Raw genomic sequence first — 18,116 nt, 5'->3', positions numbered from 1 at the left:
ACACCCAATTTTCTGTCATTACTCCAACCTGGCCAAAAAACCTAGTTCTGACCTTGTATTTCATTTTTGCCACCCCTAGATGTCCCCCTGTTTCAGACTTCAAAACCTCAGGAACCAAAATTTTAGGAAGAACCACCCATTTGCACTGTTGACACTGTATACATGTCACATGTATGTTTGTTCTTCCCAGCATTTGACAATGTGGTTAAAATACTTAGGCATATAGGCTACACATCACGCTGCAGATTGGGTTGACAGTTGGTTGATGGTTGACAGTTACCACCCAGAACTGCCGGAAAATCACAGAACGCTCTAAAAATCTGGAAGTCATGAACTGCCAAAAATGGCAAAAATCATGGAATCTGTAACACCTCTGGCTTCTGAGACAAACACTCAGCCAGAACTAAGGACTACTGTAATCAGGGAATTAATATGGCAGATTAGTGCTATATACAGTTTATGGAGTGAACGGTTCATACAAAGATTGGTAAAATTCTTCCAGCTAACAATTGGCTTAGTTAATACACATACCCCTATGCAAAATCATAGTGGTGTCAACTTTTTAAACTACAATTTCATTATTTTTTGAGAAAGATTCAAGGGCAGCCATCTCCTTCGAGAGAAGTTATGTTGTGCTGGTCTACAGAAACTTTTGCTCTTAAACAAGCTTTCAACATCAAAATGTACCTTTTTAGTGAATGTAAATGTTGCATTTTGAACAATGGGGCACAATGTGGATTTGGGCTTTAAAGACTTGGTTCTTGAAACAAGTGAGGTGGTCTGTTCTGAGTCAGTGGGGCTTGTGGGCAACATACGCTTTTACTTATACTAAACCTTGAGGTACATGGTCCTATAGACATGAAACAAATCAATCTTTGTGTGAATTTTTTTGAATGAATATATGGGGGCAATGGACAGTCATTTTATGCAGCTAAGACTAATGCAGCCATCGAAGGGAGTTGTTCCAGAGGTGTTGATTGCTGTATGGTTTTGGTTCTACTCTGTGTGAATGGCCTTTCTTGATTTCTTTCTTCCCCTTCATGCTGGCCTCTTCCTCAACCTCTCCCACATGTTCCCCTGTTGGGGAAATGTCATGGTTCTTCTTGGAAGTCTACAAAAACATGGGAGAATTGGGCTTCAATGTATTGTGTGTGCTCCTCACTGTCAGTGCTTGTTAGGTTGAAAGACAACGTCCTGGGTCTTCTTGCCAAGGTCTGTGGATCTGCATTTCTAGGGGTTGGTTTTCTCCAGTGATCGACTTTGCCCTCCTTTGTAGTCCAGCTTATCCCTTTTAACCTTTGTAACTTGTCTTGACTAGAGCGAATGTGAATTTTTCCATGTCTGCTTTTAGATTTTCATCCAGTTGCTCTTAATTGATGCCATCACTGTTTTTCTGTTTTCTTACTGACCTCATTTATATAATTTAGAATTATTATGAAACTTTATTTAAACAGGAAAGTTTGACTGAGCATGCATGCTCTTTTGCAGCAACGCCCTGTGAATGCCCCCCCCCCCCTCAAGGAGCCTAGCCTGCATGTCTTTGGATGACAATCCTGTCTTTCTTGCATCAAAAGTACAGTAGCATTAAGTCAGAGGAGCATTTATTGAGAATGGCTTCCCATTTGTGTCTAAATTCCTTTTTATCTTTTCCTCTATAGGCTGGGAGCTTCTTAATTCATAGGCCCCTGGGAATTAAGCGTTTCCTCCAGTAGTCTGATAGAGCAACATAATTCAAGTTCATGATCCTTCTCCATCAGGTGTCTCAAAGGTATGTGCTTTTTTCTGATCTGTCTTGTGAGTGTCTGCAACAGCCATTTCATTGCTAGGTGATCTGTTGGCCTTCTTCATGGAAGTAGAAAAAAATATTCTTCTCCATGGCATATGAGAGTTCAAGAGTTCCAGAAATGCAGAAATTCATTATCTCTGTGCTTAAAACTTACAAATATAAAGTGGGGAGAAGAGCACTGTATGGATGCACTATTGGTGCATATTACACTCTGTAATGGTGGTGGTGGTGAACCCAATAGCAGAGAAAGCCAGCAGGAGCATTGGATTGAGTTGCAAAAAATGACGAAGACTTTAATGAGTCAAATCGGGATATGAGCATACAAAAAAACTAAGAGAGCTGATAACAAAAACCAAGCACTCAAGGCTTTGTTCAATGCACAGAGAGCACCTACTCGGAGACCAGCACGAAGCAGCAGGCATGAAGGCTCAAGACTCAGTGAGGAGAAAAGAAACTAGGCAGAATAAATGGTGCAAATAATTAGCTCTCAAATTACAAACAGGTGAACTCGTAATCACATAATCAGCATTCATGGTGACTATGTTGCCCTCTGGTGACCAGTAGGAGGGGGTGCAGCTTGGATCCTCGCACATGGCAGGGAGGTGCTCTTTGGTGGGGAAAAAACCTAAATCAAAAACAAAGCAGAAACCAAGGTACTCTACCAATATCAAGTTCAAATTCCTTTTTTTTATTACATGGGCATGTTCAACACAGGAACAGTAAAATATTCCAATGTGTTACAACTACAAGGCCTTCATCAGGGAGTGGTCCAGAGCACCAGAACAATGATGTTTATATACAGTAGGAAAACAATGGCATTGTGGGTATTCAATTAGCCTCAATTCATATTATGTACGGTCCTGTTTTGAACATGCCAATTTGCTTTTGATTTAAGAATAGAGTTTTATAAGATGAACACATGGGCATGCCCATTTTCCTCATCATGTATCAATCAAGCTCAGACATCAAACCAAACTCATCCCGGTCTTCAGGAAAACCATTTTAATGGGTCAGCCTGTAGAACAGCTCTCATATGTTGAATACATTTTCCAGAGATACTAGAGGGCCTTGTTTGCAATGTGATCTTATCAGTGTTTCAAGAACAGAATTAGTGGATATATTTATGTATGCATGTCTGGTCTGCATTTATGTATGCTTCAGATTTATTTGTTTAGAAAATGGATATATACTGTGCAAAATCAGGACAGATCATGATGAATGACAACGGGGAAAGTGACTCCAAAGTGGGGGGGGGGGGGGGGGGGGGAGTGGGAGGTGGGTGTGCACTAGAAAGAATTATTCAATTTGCTGACTTTCAGAGGCACTGTGAATTCATGTAAAATTCATCATAAGTCATGATCATTTGCTTATATGAGGCTAGGGACCAGGCGCCATTTGGTGTTGTGCTGCCTATTGTGGTTTGCGTTTGATTCTAATAAAGTAAGTACATACGCGAAAAAGGTCTTTGGACACCGGTCTTTGGGGTGAAAAACAGCCAGACAGGGTTAGATATTTGTCTGACACTTCAATATACAGGCCAATACTGACCTATTAGTTTGAGCGACCTGGAAAGGTTGTGATATCACACTTACAAAGTGTGCTGCTTATGCTCTCCAGAGGACCTTAGGACTTAAAAAAGGTTGGATAAGAGCCACCGATTGACAGTAATGGGCACAGAGTCATGCTCTGTTGACTCGGTCAAATTCCCGTAAAGAGGGGCCAGGACCTCGGGAAATGGAAGACTGGAGAAGAGAAGGGCAACGGCCTTATGAATGTGAACAACATAAGAAGAACTGCCATTGTTTTATTGCCAAGTAAAAAAAAAAAAAAAAGTATTATATATTTCACATGAAGAATGCGGACTTTCCAAAATTCTGATAATAAGTATCGAGCAAGTAGCCTAATTCTTTCTGTCACCAGAGAATACTACAAGGAGGAGGCAAAATGTTTGTGCCATCTGTGATTTACATTGGTGTTTGTTGATTTTTATTCTGGGATATTATTAGCATGGAAATACAAGACCACAGGAATTACATTCATAACATACGACAGCAATGTTTCCTCACTTATGAAGATATAATCTTAAAAGGTTAAATATCAGTTCCATTCACTGTAGAAAATAAATCATATCAACAACTAAGGACTTGTGCAATACATTTTTAATAAACATTTTTTAAAGTACATTCCTTTTTTCTTTAACATTTAACATAACAGTATAGATCAATGTTCAGAGGTGTAGAGAGACCTCATCATTTTTTAAATATAATTAATTCCATTATTTATCAATAATTATTTATTTCTTATTTAATTGTTTCTTGGTATTCCGTATTTTTAATTTTGAGTGTGTATTTAGTTTTATTGAATGAAGGCTAAACCAAAGAGGAAATTTCCCCACTAGGGGGAGACATTGGTCAGGTTTTCAAATATCATGTTAAAGTATAATAAAGTATCATTCAGGTGTAGGGACATATTTATGATTATTAAATTAACAATAATTTGTGTGCAATGCATGAAATGTTTTTTTTTAATACCCTGCATAACAAGCAACTGAAAAACATAATTTTACAATGATGCAGTGTGCTATACGGAATGCCATGACAATTTAGCTGAAGTATTCTCAATATGTAATTGCATTGAGACAACTTGAATGAACTTACAAAGCCACAGTGTTGTTACACACAAAACACTGTGTGTGCCTATTGAGATGTCCTAAGTTGCCTGAGGGTGAGATGAGAGAAACTAGAGAATCTTTTTTTATTATTATGTGGACTGGAGCCTGCCTGTATGAATCTGGCTTTTGGTTTGCATTAACATTCAAAATAAGGTCAGAGAAAGATCACGTCTTTGGCTTCTCTGTATTAGCATGGGTCACAGTTTCGTGCTTTTCAGCACTTCGCACTTTGTTACTCATTGCTGGACTCCCCACCACAAAAGACTGTCTGTCTGAATGATATGTGTGCCACATGCTAAATTCAGTTGTGTAGTCACAAATCCCACAGTCTGAGGCTGAATACTGCATTACAATAGGGTGCTTACCAGTTTTCCTACAGCATTCCACAGAAGAATTCTACAGCATTGTTGTAGTTTAGAAATTGGTGTAACACACCACCATAGGCTCATTGCTCTGAAACAGTGATAGGCATTTCTGAAATATCCATTTCAGGTGCTGTAGAAAGCTAGTGAATGGAAACATAACGGCCTTCCCATTATTGTTTTTTCTTGATATAACATTTTTTATTTTTTATTTTTTGGTTGTGGTGAGGGGAGGGGAGTTGACTTGCATCCAAAAATAGATTGGATCAAGTAATGATTTCTGCCGGAGGTATGACATCTGATATCAATGGAGTGTGGTTGCCAAATCTAAGATCATGTCTTTAGATAAAGAAACAGGCGGAGCTGTCTTCTGCTCACAAATCAACAGTTGCCACGTGCAGAAGATACTCTCGCCCTGCTTCTTATTGCACAATTCAGCATAATTCCAGTCGTGATCAAAGTGAGCAGTCACATCATGAACAGAATCTAATCCTCCAACATGCCCTGGAATTGCAGAGCATTGCTGAAAAGGTGTGGCTGATCTGGTCAAAAAACAAATGTGGATGGCTTTGGATGAGTTGTCACATTTCCCAAGGCATACTCTTGTCAGTTTTAATGTTGCATTTTCATTTGAGATCTTTCATTTGTACCACTGAGCTTTTGTTGGTTCCAGATGATAACAGATATAATTGCATGATTAAAAACTAAGTCTTAAAGGAATAGTCCTTTACTTTTTGGGGAAATTGTTTTTTGGCTGTCTTATAGTCAGATGATGAGATTTATACCAATTTCAGTCCTATTTGTCCAGTATAAAAATGTAGCAAAATTACAAAAAATATTAGACAATATCTATAGGCTGGATGCTAACTGTGCAAGAGTTAAGAAAGGATACAAGGAGATGCATTTTGAATGGCAATACATACGTACTAAATGTTTAATTTAGCATATTCTGCTAAGAAATGTACATACATAGCAAGCAATCCAACTAAATGTACATAGAATTAGAAACCAACCAAAACAAAATGAAAAAATAAGTAAACAAACATCATGCGTCTTAGAAGTGTACCAACAATATTCACTATGCAAGCAATATATTATAGAGGACTAATATGCATTTTAATCTTTATGATTTCTTATTTTTCATAAAAATGAATGATGAAAAGTACAGTGACATTTCTTTCTCAAAAACCAAAACAACAGGTATGTTTTGAGGAGTCTACATTTTTGGATTAAATATTTTGGCAATATAATCCAATTATTATCCATAAACTGTAATTCGCTGTTGGAGGTAAAAAAATAAGTGATCAGAATGACAACATATGATTCCAGATGCCAATTTCACGTATTTTTGACCTGTTTGGCCTTCCATACTAGGAAAGGAAGCAAGGACTGATAAAATAAGTGATTGGAATGAGCCCCTGGTACAGTATACAGTATTATACGCTGTAGTCGCTGTGACAGTGGGAGCACAAGTCACAGTCAAATGACATGCATACCTGCCAACCCTTAATTCACGCTTGTATTTCCATCACCTCACTTAGCTGAGGTAATGTTGCCACCATCTGCAGCCATTCATAGCTAGCACTGCAATCTGTAAATACTGTCTAATAATTTTGTACTGGATGCACAAGGGTGAAATTGGTATCTTATTGTGTAACAATGGGTAAGGTACCTGAAATTTCCCAAAAAGCTGGACTATTCCTTTAAGCACTATGGTTGTTGAATACAGTAACTACTAATTTATGATTACTTTGTTATTGTGGTGAGTACATTATGTGTTACTTGTCTGGAATTGGTTTAAACTGGGGTGGATTAAATTTTTAATCATGCAGTATGGGCATGCAGGCATGCATACACACGCATACACATGACAACAGATGTGCACTCGTAAACATTTAGTAAATGTAAAATGATTCAACTGATTTGGATTGATTCCAGGCCTGTATTTTAAATGTGAGCCCAGTAACTGTTACTAAGCATATACAAAACATTAATTTTATTAGAGCTTTTGTACATGTTTAACTTGGTAATACTTATTTATGACAAGTAGCTGCGGTATAAGAAAAATAATCTATTCCAAAACCAGTATCTACGTACTCTTGATTGTAGGCTTTATTGCCTTTGGAGTCTGTTATTGGTGTTTTATTTTATTTTATTTTTTTTCCCTCTTCAGTATAAGGACCAGTGTTGTCTAATGAAAGTCAAGGAAGCTGCTAAGCGCCATAGAATTATTAAAATAAATAAATAAATAAAATAGTCAGAGACATAGGCCAAACCATAGGCTTACTGAAATTAACTGTTTGGTACATGGTTAAGAAGAAAGCAAGCATTGGTGAGCAATTGCAAAGGATCTAGTAGGCTAAGGATGAACTCTACAGTTTATCACTGTAGAATTTATTACTGTAGAATTTCCTGTTTTATTTGGTTTGTTTGAACACTGCAGTCTTTTGCCATCATCACTGTACCAGTATGGTATGTTTAATATCTTCTGTACTATATCTTCCCTATCTTGGTATGCAAGGAACTAAAATCCTATTAAAAATCAAACAACATTTAAAAAAAAAATTGATATCGTAATCAAATTTCTGGAAATGGACACCCAGAGGACAGTGTTTATGTCCCAGGCCCTTAATATGAAAGAGTCCAGGCACAATATTTCACTGTCTGCTAACCGCTGCCTAACCCTTTACCCCTCTTTCCACAAGATGTGAAAATGATTTATTGCACATTAGAATAACATAAACATTACAAGATAATTCCAACAAAGAATTTCTAACTTGTAAGATCAACCTCTTTAATATACAACAGTTCTGGAGACAAGCTGCTCCTGTCATAGCTAAAATTCCATAGTGGACGTCATCAGGTCACACACTGGCTAAAAGCTGAATTATTATATTCTGTTCCGCACAATCACTTCCATATGTCTCAGATACTTGCATGGGTTTCCCATTGTGATTTTTTTTTGATACACCCTGATGTCTAAACTGCACATGAAAATCAATAACACTATAAATATGTTGTAATTGGGAATTGTGTCCATGTAAACTAATTGCTCAACCTAAACTCTTACTTGTGCAGCATGAGAATGTCTTAAGAAATAGTAATCTTTCCAAATGAGCAAAATACAAAGATAAAGAATCTGTTACATTCAGTTTTAAAATGAAAGTGTCTTCAAACTATTTGCTCTCAAGATCAGGGTATATATTCTATTATGGACCACCTCCATTTGATTACTGATGCATGATATTCTCAAGTTCTACAAAATATAAGGACAAACATCACCTGAAAATAGAATGAGCTATTATATTTTCTAAAATTATCACTAGAATTCAGGTTGAATTGAATTAAACGAAAATGCTGTGAAGTGACCCCAGAAGGACCCACAGGACAAAAGGAACCAAGCTTCTTAAGATCATGTGCATCACTGTGCCAGTGCTATGCTGACTCACAGATTTGCATGGTGTTTGGATCCTTTGGGCACAAGGCTGTACATGGGAGCTGAGCCAGCAAGATGATTGAAAGATCAGTGAATGTTAGCTGCATGCATTAAAAGCGTATGAGTCTTAAGATCTGGCCCACTGAGAGACACTGTCAGTTTCAGCCTTGAGCAGGTTCACCTTCCGGGGTTTTTTTGATATTAACATTAACAGTAACATTTTGAGTAACTCCAAAGATGTACATATGAACAGGTTAATTTCATGGCATTCATTCACAAATGCAAACATAAATATACAATTTTTATTGCGCTGGTATATATTTCTTTCGCAGTTCAAGTGGCACAGGCTGTTCACCCCCAAGGACTCATGTGTGTGCTGATATAGGAATCCACACCACAATGTCCTTGGCACATCAGCCTCAGGACCATAGAAAATTAATTTAAGATTAAGACCACAAATGCTCACCAAAGTAATACTGGCAGGTCATCAGAAACGTTTCTAAATATCTAAACATATCTAAAATATTCTTCACTGCACACAATAATTCCCACCATCTGGACCAATCAAAAACATACACTAAACTTGTAAAAGAAAAACAAATTCATCAGGATGGTCTATGATCCAACCTAAAATACTGGCTTAACCACACATTTGTCCTTAGATTTGATAAAACATTTTTTGCCTACATTCAAAATGATACACTTATGCAGTGATCTTGACTGCGCCACACACTTAATGATTTGTCTGCCAATCATACCGATACTTTAAAGGTGGCAGTTGACACATACAAACAAAAAAGGAGGACAAACAAGTTAACATCAAAGATCTTGAATTTCCCCTGATTTTGTCCCCACACATGCCATAAAACTCTTAGGGCCGGGTGTACATGAGTAAAACTCGCAGGACAAATTGCAGCCTGACGAGGGTTATGTTGGTGCATATGCAGCCAGTGTGAAATCAAAGGCTACAGCTAATTAGGCATCCAGCGAATGGGACTGCCTACTAAATAACATTTTGCATGTGAAATGGAGCTTAAAAGAACAATTGAAAAATCCCTGTTCAGTCCCTTAAATGTCTTCACTGGATGTAGGGAAATTGATGCAGCATTTTGTGTAGTGTAAGAGCGTATCCAGCATTACGGACAATGCAGGACAAAATGCGGATTCAGATGCGAGATACTGTAATGTTGCAAAGAGCTTGACTATTTCCAGGATGGAATGGGAAGATTGTGTGGGAGGTTCTAGGTTATATTTAATTTCTCCCAGATGAGTTCATTATTTCTGTGGCTGGGTGTTTGTCACAGAAGTTGCAGGTTTCATGGAATCCCTGATTTTAATTTTTTTGCCAGTTCTCTGACTTTCCCTGTCTTTACATCATTTTCGGATGGTAACTATAACGCAGCCTACAGTCAGTTGTTGCAATCAGCTCTTTGATGTCCCCTGCGTTCCCCTGACTTTAGCTAATATTTTCTGTGACAAAAAAATATTGGGTGCTTAATCTGATGATTGACTTCTTGCTTGGGGAGTTGAAATAGTGATTCTTGTTGGAAATATTCTCTCAGTGTGTCTTTAAGGCCTATACCTGTGTCTCCATTTTGCTTGCATCTTGATTTACGAGCCTTCCCTTCAGAGCTGGAGAAATTTCACACAAAAATCAACCCTTCTTAATTGCGTGAACTTTAGTAAATTCAATAGTATACAAAATCAGCCACACATGACATTATCTTTATTTGTGCAAATGCATTAAAGAGAAGTCCGCCTTGCAATAACTCATGTAGATGACACACAACCTGTGCTTCCAGCCCTGTGCGCCCGTTTGATACATAACACGCATGTTTCTGAGGCAGAATGCATCTTATCTGCATCTGAAACTAGTCACAAACGGCTCATTAGGTATAGTAGCATTTCACAGGCACATCAAAGTACTCTCAGACTCTCCTTTAACAATAATTGTTCACCCACTACAAAAACTCTTGTTAGATATGATGGCAGCACTGCTGACTTGGCCTCGAATGGTCAAGACAGACACTTATTTTACATATACATAAACAAAATGCCACAAGAACTATGAGGTATGTATACATTTTACAGGCCGTTTTCAATCATATGTGTCCTTCCTTAGTGTCCAATGGTTTTCATATTGGATCAACATTACTAATGTCAGAATGAGATTTCACAAACCCCATAATACATGGAACTACAGTGTCTGACTTTTTTAAACAATATAAATATGCTCTGTAGAAAGCACCTATTGGTTCAATCCAGTATGTCACAGATAGCATCACAACTGGGCATGTCACAGTGATGGATATTTTCTCTTTGGAGTCGTGTTCCAGTCACGTAAAACTCTGTGGGATGTTGAGCATGCTTTGCACGCACAGTAATCTCTGACATACAGTACATGCCGATTCAGAAGGTCCCAATTTCAACCTGCTTGCTGTTGTCATGCATGCATGTGTAGGCATGCAAAAGTCATGTGGTGCACATCAAAGAGTCTGGACCCCTCTGGTACTGTTGAATCTTCAGGATACCTATGGTCTGTTTTCTGTCCATTTAGGGCGTGCATACAGAAGTGATTATATTTATACCCACATAGCCATCAATGCAAAGCCATCTGAGAAAACATGCAACAGCTTCAGTGCACATGCCTCTGGAAGGACAACATCGATGTGTGTAGTACAGTGAATGATGACATAACTGGGTGTGTCGCTTGACTTCTTTGAATCAGCTATGCCTTATAAGATGTCCTTCTCTTTGGCTGCAACATACAGTATCTATCGTATAATTGTTCTAATATAATTGTTTCAATAATTAATAATTATGTATCCATGGACAAATAAAGGCAGGACTAAATTCAGCTTCAAAAACTAGGTTAGATCCATGATTATTCCCCGGGTGTTGGACATCACTGTGTCACATTAAGCACATGCATGGTCAGCGCAAATGCTTACTTCAGTCCATTTGCTCTCCTTATGTTTAATAATTCACCATAAAAATGAAACCAGACCTCGGGGGAGGCTCTCGTGGGAAAGGTTGAATTCACCGTACAGGAAGCTGAGCAAGACGGGGCTACTGTAAGAGACAGACAGCACCGGTCCCATCGTATTGGCAGGCACGTCATGAAAGGAGACACGTGTGGATTTCCATAGTATCGGGTGTCATCACAGAGACAGATGTTCCTGGCCGGCAGACATAACCACTTTCAGATGGTCTTTAATGATTTTATCTTGTATTTTACTAACTCACTCACTTTTTTGTGCATTTGAGAATAGGAGTACAAACTCATCATGTACATACATATGTCCAGTTTTATTGAATACATCTGTCTACACCAGGTGGCAATCTTTGGCCTTTTTGTGTTTCATTATTAACTGTATCATAAAAAGAGATGGCATTTCCATGGTCATGTATGTTTTAGAGCTTTACAGTAGCAACCAGAGGTAAGATTGTAAGTGGCCTTGCCAAGTTGTGGGGTCTGACAGAGGCTTGCAGGTGAAGGGAAGGCTTTATTTTTAATTCCCCGATAAGCCAACATTCCATTTAAAACCGGATGTGGGCTGCCAGTGTATAGATATTAGAAGAGGTGAGTCATGCATATCTGGGGATATTGAAACAGGAGTGGGTTTATGTCTGGTGTTGTCGTGACATGCAGTGTACTTTGAGAAGGTTTACCATCCATAATTGGCTGAGGACATCCAAGAAAATGGGGAGGTCCTGGCAAGATGATGCATTGGCCAACAAGCAGATAAACTGTTATGAGGTGAAATAAAAGAAAGGACTGAGAACAGTGGGTAGAGATGACCAAACAAAGAGATAGCTCTAGATTGAGAACGAGAAGGGACCCAGAACTAAGCCCTTGGAAACTCCTATAGACAGCATGTGTGTGAGATGCAACATCTCCATGTCTCTTGCATGAGGTCAGAGAGGTTTGATGATGTCCAGCACTGAGCAGTGTTCTAGTTACAGGCCTAGAACAGCTAAGATTGACAGGGGGTCATAAAGATTGACCATGTCAAATGCAGCCAAGACACCAAGAAGGATCATATGAGAGAGCAATGTATGAGAGAGATGAAGATTTTGTGTGTAAAACCTGCTGATTGCAGTGAGGAAATTCTCAGGTTTGGATCTCAGATGGCACTCTGAAAGTAGAAGTTGGATAGTGAAGTGAAACAGCATATTCAAGAACATCTAGGCAAGTACACAGTTCTATGAAATATGCATTTGATTTACATTTTCTTTATTGGATAATGAATAAAGGGTTTCCTCAGTTATGTGAATATTTATGTATTTTTTCTTATCAGTTTCCCCTTTATCAACTGTAACAGACTGATATTAACCAGTTCCAAACAATTAACATTTTTCTCAAGGCCTGGATTCTGTCAGAATTTGAAATAAATAACTGCAAATTGCATGCAAGTCATCAACACAATTGGCTGAGGTCAACATAAAAAAATGTCCATGCTGTGAAGAAAGTCTTGCATTTATGAATTTTTTTTTTTTTTAATAAAGGAAAAAGGTTTACTTAATAACGACTCAAGTATTTTGGAGGCCGTTGTGCATTGGGATATGGATGAAGGTATATGTGCACAATTGTGCCTGTGAAGAATAAACCAACTGCTATTGTGCCATATGTTTTGATGTAATATGGCTCTTTATAAATAAACTATGGCATGAAGACATATTAGCAAATATATATATTTTTTATTTTGATGAAATAAAGTACCAACTGGTGGGCTATTGGCTTTCCAACTTACCTCTGATGCTTTAAAATGATTCACTCACAAAACCTAGATGTTGCAATGCTACCAGAAAAATAAAATAAAATAAAATAAAATTCCACTGAACAGAGGCAGGAAAGCTATTGTAGAAGACATGCAACTGACCAATAAATGATTGCTATTTTACTTATTAAATAATAGGTCCACCTCAACTACTTGCTTATGGTCTGAGGTTTTGAAAACGCAAATCTGAAGTGTGCACAGAGACCTCAACACCAAACCTGCCATAGCCACAATAAGAGACATTTTAAATTTGACTCTGGGATTCGTAGATAATTGAAGGAGACAATTCAGGCATTTCTCAGCATTACATGCCCCATACTAAAGGTGCTCGCGTATATCTATGCTTGACAAGAAAAGAGGACTGTACGTCTTATAGTACACCAATGACGCACTGCTCTTTACAAGATAATATGAAGGTTACAGCTGGAGAAAAAGTCAAGAGTCAAGAAAATAAAAATTTTAAACAAACATGACTGAAGCAAATGTGACATCCTGCTTATGTGCCATATACATCTTGCCTGCAAAAAAACGATCATTTTCTTATCCTATGTTTGAATGCCAATTTCAGTCACACGTTATCCACCATGTAATGCATTTGGAATCTAAGTTGTAATAAAACCCATGAGATGAAATGTGGCTTATTGAATATCCTGTGGCTTTTATTTCCATACATATGACTCTTAGAGATGTGTTGTGTACTCCAAAGGTGAACAAGTGAGCAACATAAGAGTGTGTAATACTGGGCAGACTGTTGGACACTACCAACATGGCTACCAGCTGAGATGTTTTCATGTCAATCAGTCATGTAGTGGTTAAAAATAAATAAGGTGGTTTAAACCTAATTCTCTATGCCTACTTTTCCAGTCATCATCATCTTCAAAGGGCAAATAACAAGGATTTTAATAAAGAAGAAGCAAAACAACAGGAACAAACACGAGAACTAACAACGAACTTCAGAATGTGAGAAGCTAACAAAGACTAGGGAGCAAAAGACAAGTGACAGGCAAGCAAAGCAAACACTAGAACCAAGCAAAGAACTAACAAGCACAAGGAACTAAAATACAAAGAAGCACAGAAGCACACAGAAGAACTTTAACTTCTGTACCATCTGAACCCATGTAAACACACAGTAGGCTAGGAATCTGGTTTCTCTCTGGTTGCATTGAGTTCTTCCTGTAGTTGTGCTATTTTATGATGGATTGTTTTGCTAGATGATATAAGATCTTCCTTGTCTTCTCCTGTTGACATTACTGCTCATCAGCTGGACCCATCAGAGTGTGTACTAAAGACTACACCTTAAAATATTAAGCTTCTTTGCAATTTCTGGCTGGGAATAACCTTCTTGCCACAATACGTTAACTTGGCCCCATTATGCCTAACTCCTTTGCCATGGAACCCAGTGCACGGCCCCAGCTCAAGCCTGGCTTACAGTCCCCAGCTCCTAGCTCCCAGCAGCTCGAACTTGGAGCTCCGAGCTTGCCCTCACATAAAAAAAGGCTACTGTTGGGCCACTTACATATTCTAATATGTCTCTTGACATTTCTTTATGATAAAAATAAATATATTCTAACATAAAAATAGCCTACTCAAACTTTATCCTTCTCCTTGCGTCTTCCAATGATGCACATTGTCATTGTATTAAAATAACGTGCAGCAACATAAGAGGACTTTTGGTAACGACAAGGAACTGTGAGCTGCGAGCTCCATGTGGCTAGCTTGGTTTCAGCTGAGAGCTGGGATCTACTAGCTGGGACAGAGCTGCGAACTGGGAGCTGCAAAAGCTGCTGGATTTAGTGATACAATTTAAAAAGTTGTGATATTTTATAGCATTATTAATGGAATAGAAAGCTGATCTATCATAAAGCAACCCTAGAGACGATCATTTGCTTCCCAGAATGTATTTGCAGTCATCTCACTGAGCTCCAGGTATTCAATAATGTGTTTATCATCTCTTATTGCTGAAAAGATGACAGTTTTCATTATTTCGCTTCATGGCAATATTCCAGCACCCTGTAAAATTGAATTACGGCAAAGCTTTGATGATGATTTCATTAAATTATTGAGATGGGATAGGTATAGTTTGGGGAGAGAGATCAAAGGGGAGTAAGAGAGGAAGAAACAGAACACCTTGTGTGGAGGAGAAATAAGAGATTTGCTACACGATTTTCAGCTTTAGGATTTATGTTTCATATGTCTTATAATTTTCCTAGCAAACAGCAGATATGATCATGTAGTAATGAAACACAGACTATCGCAAACGGTTAAAGTCTCAGACGTCTCTTCTCAGTCACCTTGGTCAGAATCTCAAGCACTATGTTTGTGAAGGATATATATGCCTAGGAAGACAGGTTCAATTTTATAGAGTCAATAGATTGTTTAGCATTGATTTTGTGAGAAAACATGGTTTTACTGGTATTACAGAATAAAATCGAATTTTCCTAGGATTCTGGTCGGATTTGGGTTAAGAAAAGAAGTTGAAGTTTTCAAAGACATATATAAACAAATTCATTTTATGTAATTTATTCATGATTATATGCATACATGTCAGTTTTTATATTGTGCTTGTTGCTTAAGGTTTCATGCACCATTGGAATTCCAATTTCCAACTGACAATTAGATGAAATGTAATTATTAAAAGAATAACTGTAATTTATACATGTATATTATCTGTAGAAATAGCATTTCTGTATTAGCTGCTTTGGATTTTCTTGCTTCAGACCACAAACACAGAATGACCATACCATTCACTGTAAATTTGGCAGGTTGTCAAAAATCTATAAATTGCTGAAATATTCTTCATTGCACACACAAACTGTCCAGGCAAATCCACAGAACTACACAGCACAAAATGCAGTTACCTTTCACTGATTCTTACTGATTGATTACTCAGTGAAGGTCAACAGTCCAAATGTAATTTTCACTGGAATGTTGCCTTCAAACCACAAGCAAACCAAGGGTATCTTAATAAGTCCCTCATCTGTAATGTTTACTTCATTTCACAAACTTCAATAGTCTTTAAAAACTTCTAAAGTGAAGTGGGTCCAGTTTAATTCTCCCTGTCTTTTCCAGTCTTCCTTTTCACGTGTAATTGTAAACCATATACAATTAAGGTAAAAATGCTTGGCCACAGGGTTTAAAAAGCTAGATATGATTCAAAACATATTTGGACATGCATCTATCTTAATGAAATTCAGGTTGGGACTTGGAACACAAAAGTCCAGTTTTCAAGGTTTTTCTTTCAAAAAGACCTTTGGTCATTAAAATGTATGGTGCACATTTGCAATATAAAGTTTTCTGTTGCATTGTTCAAAGAGCTCATGACAAAGAAATAAAAGTTCCATTGGAAATGATGCTCAAAATAACACTAATATGAGACAATTGCTGTAAATATAAGAAATAACCTTCTTGCCTTTCCTGGGGAGAACTACACTTCCTACTGGCTGAAAATTTGAATTCTGTGTGTGCGTGCGTGCGTGCGTGCGTGCTTGTGCGTGTGTGTGTGTGTGTGTCCGTGTGTGTGTGTGTGCGTTTACCCTACTTCTGTGGAAAATAAAACAAGGACTCAAGTCAACATTGAACTCAACTGTGTACTTTATGCTGACTTTTAGGATTAGATGAGAGTGAAGGATCAATCTGGATTCATATGCTGTAATAATTGTTTAATATTGGACAATGTTGATTAAATATTGGTTTCTACAATTAAGTAATAATCCATCCATAAACACACAATTGTTGAGGGGAGAGAGTAAACACAGGTTCTTTCTGGATTCATCTTTTTATTTTTTTAAAACATCCACTGTGTCCGTACATCTGATTGAGACATATAAAAGGCTACAAAAATATTACTGATTTACTATAATTGGCCTAATTATCTTTTGGACATCTACCAATTAAATGATCTAATTCTAGCAGAACATTTCAGAAGCTTCTTTCTTTTGGTATTTCACAATCCAGTTCACCTGAGCCTTGGGAAAATCCAAATTAGGGAAGAAGAGTGTGACTGACAACTTTAAACTGTTCAAATAAATTGAAGAAGACAAATAAAAGTAGACTTTTAATGTCTGAATAGGTGATGATATACACATGGTGTTTGGACTGTTGAATTTTCTGTAACATTTTTTAATGCCTAGCCTAGTTGTCAATAACTGTTTTTGTGATTGGACACCCTAGTTGCCTAGTTGGCAAACTTGTCTAGTTAGCTACCTAGCAAAACACTCAACGCTGTAGTATTACTTTGTTTGCAATAGCTTTACATGATAACAAATCATATGCAAACAGCTGTATTAAATCAACGTATCCTGACAGTGGCTTTAAAATTAATTTATAAGTTACTTTTCTCTATACAAATAATTTAATCTTGCTTATTTATTTTCTTTACAAACTGCTTTCAGAAAGAAAGGATAGCATAGCAAAGCATAAACATTTGCATTCATAGTCAAAGTCAGAGCCAAAGGTTAGCACCAAATGTTATGTGAGTCCTGGCCTTAGTGTCAAAAGCATGCGTTTCTTCACATTGGCGATCTCAGGGTTAATGCTACCCAGGTTCGGTAATCTCAGTTTTATTTCCTGTGGGACACAATGCACTATCTTAACAAGCATCTTGCATTGTTCAAAATATTATTTCCACAGCATTATGGAATCACAAGTGGATTTTTAAGGTGAGAACAACTGTCAGACCCTGTGCCTGCAATCTGAGCCCTCCTGGCAGAGGCTATCTGAGCACTGTTTTCAATTAGTTCTGCCACGCTAACCCTCCTATTCAGAGCGGGCGTAATCCACACTGAAGTAGATGTGCTGTTTCAGATTGATTTTCAGGATATCAACCATCTGCTCTTGGCTGGACTATGTTAAATGAGACACATATGTGTGAATGATTACATAAGTCATACACCTTAATAAACACTTAAAAGGCAGATTTTTACACTTCAATATCCAGAAAACCATAACCCTGGGAAAGACCTTGAGAAAAAGCTGGAAAAACTACTGATACTTCCATGGACGTTCAGAACAGATAAGAACAAAAAACAGCTGTTCTATGTGGAGTCACACCCAGGGATTTTTTATGAATACCAGAGAATTT

At 37.7% G+C, this 18,116-nt stretch overlaps 1 long non-coding RNA gene across 2 annotated transcripts in view; it reads left to right on the top strand.

Moving 5' to 3' along the window:
• The window catches only part of LOC118235289, a 69,459-nt gene that overhangs the window by 10,502 nt on the left and 40,841 nt on the right, over positions 1-18,116 (top strand). The window contains exons 2-3 of one of the 2 annotated variants that reach the window (XR_004766825.1): positions 1,659-1,768; positions 13,901-14,516. This is a non-coding gene — a long non-coding RNA (uncharacterized LOC118235289). Of the gene's footprint in view, positions 1-1,658; positions 1,769-13,900; positions 14,517-18,116 lie in introns of those variants that run through there. The other variant, XR_004766826.1, reaches the window with a different exon arrangement.

This window comes from Anguilla anguilla, chromosome 9, assembly GCF_013347855.1.
Source record: "Anguilla anguilla isolate fAngAng1 chromosome 9, fAngAng1.pri, whole genome shotgun sequence".
Lineage (NCBI taxonomy): Eukaryota > Metazoa > Chordata > Actinopteri > Anguilliformes > Anguillidae > Anguilla > Anguilla anguilla.
Note: the sequence above shows the minus strand (reverse complement) of the source record. Positions and strands in the feature narration are given on the sequence as shown.